Source organism: Heteronotia binoei, chromosome 13 (genome assembly GCF_032191835.1).
Source record: "Heteronotia binoei isolate CCM8104 ecotype False Entrance Well chromosome 13, APGP_CSIRO_Hbin_v1, whole genome shotgun sequence".
NCBI lineage: Eukaryota > Metazoa > Chordata > Lepidosauria > Squamata > Gekkonidae > Heteronotia > Heteronotia binoei.
The window spans coordinates 72,525,534-72,538,322 of record NC_083235.1 but is presented as its reverse complement, the minus strand read 5'-3'; the positions used below and the strand labels follow the sequence as shown (position 1 = coordinate 72,538,322).

Sequence of the window (12,789 nt, the reverse complement as noted above, 5' to 3'; positions counted from 1 at the left end):
CTGATACGGTTTTCGACATCGTGCAACAGGACACTTCCACCGCTGTGGCACTGCCTCTGACCAATGTTATGTTGCAGACTGCCAAGTCCTCATGGGACAAGCCGGCGTCCACGCCTGTGTCCTCTCGCAGGCTGGACCATATGTACAGGATCCAGGAGTCATCAGCAGAGTTCCTGTACGTGCACCCGAGACCGAACTCAGTGGTAGTGTCCTCTTCGTCAAAGGCGAAGAAGACCCATTCCACGCCCCCCGATAAGGAGGGTAGGAAACTGGATGCAATAGGAAGACGGCTTTACACCACAGGCTCACTGGGAGTCAAAGTTGCAAACTACGCAGCCTGTATGGGCAGATATCAATATGCCCTATGGGACCAGGTCTCCACCATTCTTGGTTCCATCCCGGAGCAGGCGAAGACCTCACTGAGAAAGCTGCAAAAGGAGGGCATGGCCCTCGCAAAACAACAGCTGAACTCAGCAAAACACTCGGGGGACACGTGCGCCAAAACACTGACCACTGCTATCGCCCTCCGCAGACATTCCTGGCTCCGTTCCACGGCACTGCAACACGACACGCAGGCCTATGTGGAGGATCTACCGTTCGATGGCTCGGGATTGTTTAGCTCAAACACGGACTCGGTCTTGCAAGAGTTAGACAAAAGTATAAAGACATCTCGGAACCTGGGAGTAACAAGCCCCCGCACTCCAGCCAAGAGACAGTGGCCAAAGACGTGGCACAAGAAGCCCTACTCAAAGTCGCCAGAGCGGCAATGGCGCTCCAAGCAGCCAGCTTTTCCGCGGCCCCAGTACCAGCAGAAACCTAAGTACTCGCCACCCTCTACCCAGGTACCCAGGCAGAAGGGTTCCAAACAAAAGCAGGGCCTTTGACTGCCTCCCGCCCCTGTATGGCCCTGTGGACTTGCACAGTATCCGGTTGGCACGTTTCCTCCCTGCCTGGGCCCGCATCACGTCGGACCGCTGGGTGCTGTCAATTATTCAACAGGGCTATGGGATAGAGTTTACCAACCCCCCACCCACCCCGACTTTCGTTTACACCCCTCCTTCGCAAACCCTCCGGGAAGAAGTATGCTCCCTCCTCGACAAGGCCGCGATCGAGAGGGTCCCTACGCACCAGCTCCGGCGTGGCTTCTACTCCCGATATTTTGCAGTCCCGAAACGGGACGGGGGCCTTCGGCCAATTATGGACCTACGGGCCTTGAACCGATTCGTAAGATGCGACAAGTTCAGGATGACAACCCTGCAGTATATCCTCCCGTTGCTGGGACAAGGGGACTGGATGGCCACGCTCGATCTAAAGGACGCATATTTTCATATATCGATTCATCCCTTCCACAGACAGTTCCTCCGCTTCACAATTGGAGAGGAGCACTTCCAATACAGGGCTCTTCCCTTTGGGCTATGCACGGCCCCTCGGGTGTTCACCAAGGCGATGGTGGTGATTGCCGCTCACTTGAGACAGCAAGGGGTAACACTCTTCCCGTACATCGACGATTGGCTCCTGGTGGCGGAGTCCAGGGAGTCCTTGCTGCGGCACATAGAAATCACCCTTGCCCTGGTGGAAGAACTGGGACTCCAAATAAACCAGAAGAAGTCCCATCTCCAGCCCGCGCAACGCGTGCAATTCATAGGGGCGATATTGGATTCAAGGGAGTGCAAGGCATTCCTCCCTCCAGACCGCGCGAATGCCATCGTGCGAACAGTAGCGGCTTTCCGGCAGAATCCCGTGGTCTCAGCACGGAAGGTCCAGAGACTGTTAGGACTTATGGCAGCCACCACGGCGGTGCTCCCCTTCGCAAGGCTGAGAATGCAGACTCTACAGCTTTGGTTCTTGAGGAGCTTCAAATGCAACCTGGAGCCGTACTCCAGACTCCTAACGGTACCGCCGGAGGTGCTGGAGTCCCTAAGCTGGTGGGGTCAGAAACAGTACCTAGTGGAGGGAGCCCCCTTCCACAAACCAGTACCAGTGCTAACGATCACAACGGACGCATCCCTATGGGGCTGGGGTGCCCACATGGGAGGAATATGTGTGGGGGACAGATGGCCGAGTCGCTACAGTCAACAGCACATCAACTTGCTGGAGCTCCTGGCCATCTTCCACGCCATCTTCTCCTTCCAGACTCTTCTGAAGGGAAAAGCAGTAGCGGTGTTGACCGACAACACCACAGCGGTGGCGTACGTCAACAGGCAAGGGGGGACGGTGTCCCGCAACCTCTGCAAATTGGCCATCTCGCTGTGGGAGCTGTGCAGATCGCTGGGGGTCTCCCTACAAGCAGCCCACCTGCCGGGAGTGAACAATGTGCAGGCAGATTTCCTCAGTCGCGGAGGAGCCCTGTCTCACGAGTGGGAACTGAACTCAGAGTTCCTGGATCCGGTCTTCCGCAGCTGGGGGACACCGGAGCTGGACGTGTTTGCTACGAGGCACAATGCGAAGTGCGACCTGTTTTGCTGCAGAGGGGGAGCGGACCCCTTGGCCCTCGGGGACGGTCTCCTAATTCCCTGGACCCACCATACAGTGTATCTGTTTCCGCCCATCCCATTGCTAATCAAGGTCGTGCAGAAACTTCTACGGGAGCGCCCACAGGGGATCTTGGTGACGCCATGGTGGCCGAGACAACACTGGTTCCCCTTGGTCCTACGACTGGCCAAGGGGAGGTATTACCGATTCCCACAGGCCCCGGACCTTCTCCTCTCCTACCAGGGCAGGATCCTCCATCACGATGTGCCACACCTCAGGCTGACGGCATGGCGCCTGTGATTTCGGACAGGGCGCAGTTTGTCATAATGAACGCGCGGAAGGCATCCACGAGGAAGTCATACGCAGCTAAGTGGGCGAAGTTTGCGGAGTTCGCGGCCAGTCGCTCCGTACCTCCCAGTAGAGCGGGACTGCCCGTGATTTTTGACTTCCTGATTGTGCTGCTGGACAAGGGCCTCGCCCAATCGTCCGTGCGGGTTTACCTGGCGGCCATTTCGGCACAACATCAGAATATAGAGGGCCGGTCGGTTTTCACGCACCCGGACACAAAGCGGTTCCTCAAGGGCATGACGAGACTGTACCCGGCAGTTCGGAGCCCTGCCCCAGCCTGGGACTTGCCCCTGGTCCTGAGGGCACTAACGGGAAGACCTCTTGAGCCTATGGCCTCCTGCTCTCCTCACCTATTGGCCTGGAAAACAGCCTTTTTGGTGGCCATCACCTCGGCGAGGAGGGTGGGGGAGCTGGCGGCGCTGCGCTGCGATGCCCCCTACCTTAATTTCTCAGTGGATGGGGTGATGCTCCGCCCCGACATTAAGTTCCTACCGAAGGTGGTATCCCCGTTTCACCTGAATTCGGAAATATTTCTGCCGGTTTATTTCCCGTTGCCGGCTAATGACTCAGAACGGCGCCTTCACGCCCTGGATGTTAAACGGGCGCTATCTTTCTATCTTCACCGCACAAGTCAGTCGCGGAGAGACCCCAGACTGTTTGTATCGTACGCTGGACCCTCCACGGGCCTGCGGATCTCCTCGCAGCGCTTGTCCAAATGGATTACGGGGGCGATCCGCCTGTGCTACATGCTCCACAAGAGGCCGCTGCCCGGCCCTCTACGGGCTCATTCCACGCGAGCTATGGTAGCATCGGCTGCGTTCATGGAGGGAGTGGCCCTGCAGGACATCTGTAAAGCTGCCACATGGGCATCAGCTCACACCTTCGTGACACACTACGCGCTGGACCTGGGGCAGAGACGAGCTTCCGCTGTGGGCCACGCTGTGTTGCAGTCCGTCTCCTCGTGATGGACCGTCGCACCCGCCTCCAGGTAGGCTTGAGCTTGCTAGTCTCCCATCAGTGTGATGCACAGAGACCACGAAGAAGATAAACAGGTTTCCTACCTGTAACTGATGATCTTCGAGTGGTCATCTGTGCAGTCACACTACCCGCCCGACCTTCCCCGCTGCTGACGGTCCCTCCTGAGGGGCTAACGTGGCGGTCAGAAGGAACTGGCGGGATGTCCGCTCCTGTCCCAGTGAGCATGCGCGGGGGGGGGGGCCCTGGGCATGCGCACTGGGACGTCGGCGCGGAAATCCGCAGCTTTTGAAGTTTACCGATCGAGATCGGCGCTGGCGCCTACTCCCATCAGTGTGACTGCACAGATGACCACTCGAAGATCATCAGTTACAGGTAGGAAACCTGTTTTCTTCAGGGCTTCAATCTACCACTGGCCAGCTGGCCGGTGAGAGAAAATTCCACCCCCAAACTGGAGTAGCATTGTGAGATGTCTCTGATGTGATGATGTTACTCAGAAGTGATATCAGTGTGTTGCCAATGTTGTGTGACAATGCTCTGGGTTTTGGGAAAACTCTGTAGTTCTGTAACAATAAACTGATAAAAGTTTTTGCCTAAAACCTAGTGTAGAGCATTATGTTGGCAACACAATGATGTTACTTCTGGGTGATATCACTGGGCACATGGCAGAAAACTCCTGGAGTGGTGCCAGGATCCCCCCGCCAGCAACAAGGAGGTCCTGGCAACTCTTAAGTTGCTAGGAGCTCAAGACATTTGAAATGAAAATGAACAAAATAATATTTCTACATTCAGCCTCCTAAAAGGGATTATTCTGAAATGTCTAGACTGGCTAACTAGAAAATAAGCAAACAAGACCTGAAAGAACATACAAATGAGGAGGAGGAGGAGGAGATGACGAATTTAACATTGCAGGAAAAGACTGAGGGAAATTAGATACTATACACATTTACATATTCACAAACTCACACACAGTTGGCACTTCAATGAAGTCCAGCCTTTTACTCAAACTAGAATTGCTCAAAAATGGCACATATTCTCTCAACAGTTACAGCAGGCGGGTCCAACCTTTTTGATCCTGCAGGCATCTTTGGAATAATGACACAAGCTGGTTGGGCGCAACCACAAAATGGCTGCTGCAGGAGACAAAAAGTCAGGGACTGAAGTAATGAATATTTCTAATAGTAACTCTAATATTTCAGGTGGAAAATGTACAGGAATGAACATACCGTTAAAAAATTCAAATTTCTAGGCATTGCATCTATGTTGGGATTTGTCCAGCCCCGAACAGGATCAATTTTCATCAGCTTTTTACTTAAGGTTCTGTGTTATTTCAGCATAACATAGCCAGAGAAGGGGACAAATTCAAATTAAATAATGTTCCATTGACATAACTCGCTAAGCACATCACCCCACACAGGTTCTCATTTACTAAACTCTCCCCTCTTGTGTAAATGTCCTTCACTGATACAAATCTGTTTGGGAAATGTGCAAAGGAGGTATGCCCTATGGGTAGAATGTTATCATGTCTAGTTCTTGATCAGACAGGGCATGATTGTGGCAGCAAAGTCCTGGAAGCCTGATGAGTGTCGTATTATAGGAGAGAGCTGTAACAACTCCAGTCCTATCCTCTGTTTCTGTTTATACAAGCACAATCCCCTGGGACAAGAAACCTAGAAATCTAGACAATTCTTCCTCTCCCTACCCACTTTGAAATGGAACTCTGTAATAACTGGCTTATTAAGATATATTTGTAGGACTCTGATAACTGTATACAGAGCTTAGTTACACCATGAATTTTCCTGAACTCTGTCTCTTCTTTCCTAACTTACTTGCTCTGAAATAAGCCATGCCCTGTATGCTGCAAGGGCTGGCTGGCCACCTTTCTTCTAGCTGACCCCATTCAGCCTCCCCATTTCTCAGACTATTCTTAGGGAAGAATATATTCAAATATTTGCAAGTAATTCCACCTGGCTAGGCTATAAACTGGCAGGGAGCCCATTGACTCTCCAAGGAATAGTTATCTTGCTCCAGTATCACATACTGCATTTGTGTGGCATGGTTGCCAGCTTCCAAAGTTTGAAGGCTTTGAAAGCAACAGCTGATGAAAAATCTCAACTTAGTTTAAAGAAAGGTAGCTCTAAGCACACATTTTGACATGCCGATTTTCATACCGTGTTACCTTCTATATAAATTGTTTCAGCTCTTATGATTTCAAGACAGCATAAAAATATCAACAGCTTTCTCTTTTGGGAAAAAAAAACCCCACTTAAGACAATGCTGCACAACTTACTCTGTGTAAATTGATACTTTTACTTTTATCACAGTTTATTTCTGCAAGGGTCAGAGATATCATTTCTCAAACGGGGCGGCAGAAGATACTAGCAGGTGGAGTGCAATCAATCTGTATGTCTTACTGGTAACATACCTATATGGACTGTAAACAGGCAAAGTTCAATGACTCCAAGTGCTGCAGCCCCATAGGAGTCATGCAAAGGGGGGGGGGGGTAAGGATGATCTCTCCTCTTTGCTGCAAGTCTGGTTACCTCAAACTGGAAAGTGCACAGGAACAGGAATTAGTGGGGCAGCCACGTGAACAGACGAGATCTTGCTCAGAGGGTTTATGAACTAGGTAAATATCAGAGAGTGGTCAGAAGACTGAGAGGCTAGAGTGGGTGTGTAACTTCAAAAAGTTTCAGAAAAAAATGGTTACTGAAAAATATTACAAAATGTTACCTGTTTTAATATTTGCTTCATGACAGCCTCTTATGTGTTACTTTCACCTACATGAGTTAGAAGTAACTATGAACAATTAATTCTGTTATTGTGACACATAGTGTAGAAGTAGCTGCAAGCAACATGATATGTGAAAGGTTGGACAGAGAATGAAAATATGGCTGTAGAGTTTTGAGTGCCATAAAAAGGATTGTTCCTAACAGGAAAAATACCAGCATTGGTAGATTGTTAAACATATATTAAACTGAGAGAGAGAGAGAGAGAGAGAGAGAGAGAGAGAGAGAGAGAGAGAGAGAGAGAGATCAGCAGCTCTTGTTTCCTCACAGTAGAGTTTCTGTATATTTTTAGCATGACTAATCGGTTTTGGCTGAGTTGGAAATTGACCTGCTCTTCCTGCTGCTTATGTCCTACTTGAAGTCTTAATCTTCCTCTGGGATGGTTATGACATAACAGCTATTTTCTGTGGGTAGGTGGGTGAGTGGGGTGTCTATGATGCATAGTTATCTATATTTTTTTTTTCTTAAATGTGGCCCCCATCTGTGTATATCTAAATCTGCAGATGGGGGCCACACTGATACTAAAACGATCTTCCTGGGAACCCCCCCCCTCCAGGTTTGCAGAAAAAAAACTTTATCTGTCTGTCTGTCTATCATCGTCTGTCTGTCTGTCTAACAGATATCGACAGGGGAAGAGCAATTTGAGAGCCTCAATGTTCAAATATTTGTTAACATGGGAAGTGAAGACAGCTGATGTGATGGCTGTTCTCATCTCCTTTCTCAATCCTGCTAGTAAGGATATGTGTGAGACTGGAAATGTGATTTTACTTATTTGGAAATGTGATTTTATTTTTTGGGTGCTAATATCACATTTGGTTCCTGTGTCATGTTTTAGGTAGTGCTGGAAAACATTTTTAGAATTTATTAACACTTGAGTCACCAGGTGATTGGGATTATTCCAGCCTTGGAAGGATGCCTCTGATTGCTCGGTTCTCAAACTTAACTCCATTGTGTCTGTGAATACTTGAAATAGTGTGGAGTATATTTTAAATACTTGAAGCCCACTGTATTTAAGTAGGGTTGCCAGCCCCCCAGTTGGGGCCTGGAGATCTTCCGCTTTTACAACTGATCTCTATTTGGCAGAGGCCAGCTCCCCTGGAGAAAATGGCTGCTTTGAAGGGAGGACTCTGTGGCATTGTATCATGCTGAGGCCCCTCCCCTCCCCAAACACCACTCTCTCCCGGATCCACCCCCAAAGTCTCCAGGTATTTTCCAACACAGACCTGGCAGCCTTATATTTAACATACAACTGTAGTATTTCCTTATCTAGAGATAATATTAAATATATCCTTAAATGCTCCACACCACCACCCCTGGCACTACTGTTGTATTCTGGACACTTGTGAAAGATGTCAGATATCTTATGCTAAAATGACAAAATTATAATCTTACCTGTTTATAATCTAGTGTGCATGTGTTTTCAGTATATTATCAGTTATTAGAAACTATGACATAAACAAAATACTGAGCAATTCCTAGAATTTTTAGTGCATGAATCAAATTTATATATTAGCTTTGAGATAGATCAAAGTGATTTACTAGCCTACAAATGTTTACTAGCCTGTCTGCCCATCCCTATTTTGAATGCTGAGAGGAGAGGGACAGAAATACCATTAATTCACAATAAGTAGAATACAGAAAACCAAGTTTAAAAATAAATAAACAAAATATTATTTTGTAAAAAAAGATTCTAACTATTGAGGAAATAATGGAAATTATTTTTAAAACATCATTAAATATATTGAAATGTTAATGATACACAATTTCAGTTAATCAACTACGTTTTTAACAGAGTATGTTTTTAAAGTAATTTTTCACTAAAGTAGTCTAAATTTGAGACAAATGGTTGAATCCTGCACTGTTTTGCATATTGACTTTTGCATAATTTATTTTGTTTTGGGCAGTAATGAGGAGAGGATACTGTTGTATAGTGGACTAAATCATTGCTGACAATTCACAACATTGATGACCTGAGAAGTGGAAAGCGAGCTCATCTCCCTTGTGATTTCCAGTATTGACCAACAATGGCCAAGTAGTTTCAAGCCTAGCTTCATACTCGCAGCACCTAGAATCCCCCTCCCCCAAATATTAACAACAAAAATGCAAAGCCAAAGTTTCTCAGAATGCTGAGTATGCCTAGGTAGAGTCATGGACATAAAACAGGGCATAAACGAGCTTGTATTCCTCAAAAGTTTTGGGAACTAGTGAATAACAGATTACTGATACATTATACATTTTGCTTCCTTGATTAAATGAAATTTGATCGTACACCTGTTATATATGTCGTAACAACCTAGTTTGCTAATCTGCATGCACAAATTACTCCTGGAAATCACCATGCTGCGTTCCCCATTGTGGTAAGGCAGGATGGAAACTGTGAGAAGGCAGATATAACTACGCTTTCCTATTTAGAAAGACTGAATCATAAGAGCATGAATAAAGGAGAGGCAAACTCAGTTAAACCCCATAACAAGCCCAACAAACACACACACACTCTGTCTCACTGTAGCAAGGCAAAAAACTCATCACTAGTCTTAAAATTACTTTCTTTGTATCTCTCCCGATGGAGGGAACTGGGCAAAGGAAGCTCTCTCTCTTTTCCCTCCTTCCCCAGGGGACCAGGAGAGCGAAGTGCTTCAGCCACTAGAGGGAAGAAAGGCCTGGCTCAGTAACTCTGCTGTGTGATTGATTGTGCCTTTTTTTGTAGAAAAAGCCCAGCCAGAACTCATTCGCATATTAGGCCACACACCCTGACCTCACCATTGTTTCATAAAAGCAGGAACTAAGTTGTATATTAGGCTACACCCCCTGACACCAAGCCAGCCGGAACTGCATTCCTGTACGTTCCTGCTCAGAAAAAGCCCTGTGCCTAGCAAACTTACTCAACACATCAGAGCTCTAGAGCCAAGCTCCTTCAATGGAAGAGGCTCCTCCTCTCTCCTCCTCCCTTTGGAAAAAAGGATGGGGAAGAGGAAATGAGCAAGGAGAGGCTGCTTTGCAGACTGACTTATTGTAGGGGAGAAACACAAAATCGTGACTGAAGGAAGCAGGCAAGGGAGAAGGAAGCAGACAATGGTCAGTTGCTGGCAGGCCTGATTGGAGCCCGGGGGGTGGGGATGGATCAGGCCCATGGGCCGTAAATAAGAACATAAGAGAAGCCATGTTGGATCAGGCCAATGGCCCATCCAGTCCAACACGCTGTATCACAAAGTGGCCAAAATATATATATGTACACACACGCACAGTGGCTAATAGCCACTGATGGAGCTCTGTTCCATATTTTTATCCAATCCCCTCTTGAAGCTGGCTATGCTTGTAGCCACCACCACCTCCTGTGGCAGTGAATTCCACATGTTAATCACCCTTTGAGTGAAGAAGTGCTTCCTTTTATCTGTTCTAACATGACTGCTTAGCAATTTCATTGAATGCTCACGAGTTCTTGTATTGCGAGAAAGGGAGAAAAGGACTTCTTTCTCTACTTTCTCCATCCCATGCATAATCTTGTAAACCTCTATCATGTCACTCCGCAGTCGACGTTTCTCCAAGCTAAAGAGCCCCAAGCGTTTTAACCTTTCTTCGTAGGGAAAGTGTTCCAAACCTTTAATCATTCTACTTGCCCTTTTCTGGACTTTTTCCAATGCTATAATATCCTTTTTGAGGTGCGGTGACCAGAATTGCACACAGTACTCCAAATGAGACTGCAGGATCGATTTATACAGGGGCATTATGATACTGGCTGATTTGTTTTCAGTTCCCTTCCTAATAATTTCCAGCATGGTGTTGGCCTTTTTTATTGCAATCACACACTGTCTTGACATTTTCAGTGAGTTATCTACCACGACCCCAAGATCTCTTTCTTGATCAGTCTCTGCCAGTTCACACCCCATCAAGTTGTATTTGTAGCTGGGATTCTTGGCCCCAATGTCCATTACTTTGCACTTGGCCACATTGGACATCATCTGCCACGTTGACGCCCACTCACCCAGCCTCAACAGATCCCTTTGTAGTTCCTCACAATCCTATCTGATTCTCACCACCCTGAACAATTTAGTGTCATCCGCAAACTTGGCCACTTCACTGCTTACTCTCAACTTCAGATCATTAATGAACAAGTTAAAAGATCATGGGACCCAGTACTGAGCCCTGCGGCACTCCACTGCTTACCGTCTTCCACTGCGAAGACTGCCCATTTATACTCACTCTCTGCTTCCTATTAATTAGCCAGTTTTTGATCCACAAGAGGACCTGTCCTTATAAACAAGGAAATACAGATGGAGTCATGGGAATACTTATGGAAGAACTCTATGAAAATATCTACATGTCACAACATTAAAGAAAATTGTTTCAAAATGTTATACAGGTGGTATATGACACCTAAGAAATTGGCAAAAATGAACACTCAGGTATCGGATAGATGTTGGAAATGTAAACGCCATGAAGGATCTTTCTACCATATATGGTGGACGTGCGAAAAGGCGAAGCAATTTTGGCAAATGATTCAGCAAGAGATTTCAAAAATTTTGGGATATGATATTAAAAAGACACCAAACATCTTTTTGTTGGGATTACAAATGGAAACACTCCAAAAGCAAGACAGGACGATAATTTGGTATATGCTTTCACCTGCATGGACATTATAGGCGCAAATGTGGAAACAAAACAAAATACCAGAAATGTGGGAATGGACTTTGAAAGTTATGCATTGGAGTGAAATGGACAATCTTACAAGAATCTTAAAAGAACAAGATCAAGAGAAGTTTAAAGTTGAGTGGGGAAAATTTCAAAAGTATATTGAAAAACAATGGAACGTTAAAGGACATTTGGTGATCTTTGACAATGGTTAATCTTTAAAGAAATTATATATGGATTACAGTTTAAAAAATGGGAATATTGGATTATAACTTTTTCGTTTCTTTGTGAATGAATAAGAAGGACTATCATGAGGATGGACTACAATTATAGCCTTTGGTATTTTTTGTTGTTGCTTTTTTATGAAGAAAGATTTTTTAATAGATAGAGTTTATTACTTTATAACAAATTAAATAAAATAGTAACAGGGAGTTGTTTGTGAAGGGGGTTGGCACTGCCGGGGGTCACCAAAAGGGGGGTGGGGTGGAGAAAATGTTATATATGTGTATTAACTTTTAATAACAATTGATAATATGCTACTACAATATATTACATAATAAATAGTTTTAAAATACATAAGCAGACCTGTCCTTTTACTCCATGACTCTTGAGTTTACTAAGGAGCCTTTGATGAGGAACTTTATCAAAAGCTTTCTGGAAGTCAAGGTAAACAACGTCTATTAGGTCCCCTTTGTCCACATGCTTGTTCACCCCCTCAAACAACTGTAACAGATTAGTGAGGCAAGATCTTCACTTACAGAACCCATGCTGAGTCCTCCTCCATAACTTGTGTTCATCAATGTGCCTACTCATTCTGTCCTTGATAATGGTTTCTACCAACTTTCCTGGTATTGAAGTCAGACTGACTGGCCTGTAATTTCCCGGATCTCCTCTGGAACCCTTTTTAAAGATGGGGGTGACATTTGCTACCTTCCAGTCCTCAGGAATGGAGGCAGATTTCAGTGAAAGATTACATATTTTTGTCAGGAGATCCACAAGTCCAACTTTGAGTTCTTTCAGAACTCTTTGATGTATGCCATCCGGACCTGGTGACTTATTAGTTTTTAATTTGTCACTCAGTTGTAGGACCTCCTCTCTTGTCACCTCAGTCTGACTCAGGTCTTTCAACACCCCTTCCAAAATTAGTGGTTCTGGACCAGGCAAACACTTCTCGTCTTCCACAGTGAAGACGGAGGCAAAAAATGCATTCAGCTTCTCAGCCATTTCCCTATCCTCCTTCAGTAATCCTTTGACCCCATAGTCATCCAAGGGCCGCACTGCCTCCCTGGCTGGTTTCCTGCTTCTAATATATTTGAAGAAATTTTTATTGTTGGTCTTTATGTTTTTTTGCAATATGCTCCTCATAGTCCGTTTTTGCCTGCCTGATCACAGTCTTGCATTTGATTTGCCACAGCCTGTGTTCACTTTTATTAATCTCACTTGGACTAGCTTTCCACCGCTTAAAGGAGTCCTTCTTACCTTTTACAGCTTCGATTACTTTGTTAACCATGCAGGCCTTCTGTTATACCTGTTTGTGCCTTTCCTAACTTGTGGTATATATTTTATCTGAGCTTCT

At 46.0% G+C, this 12,789-nt stretch overlaps 1 protein-coding gene across 7 annotated transcripts in view; it reads left to right on the top strand.

Annotated features, from left to right (window-relative positions):
* The window catches only part of TNRC6C (trinucleotide repeat containing adaptor 6C), a 297,145-nt gene that overhangs the window by 159,039 nt on the left and 125,317 nt on the right, over positions 1 to 12,789 (top strand). The window lies entirely within an intron of this gene.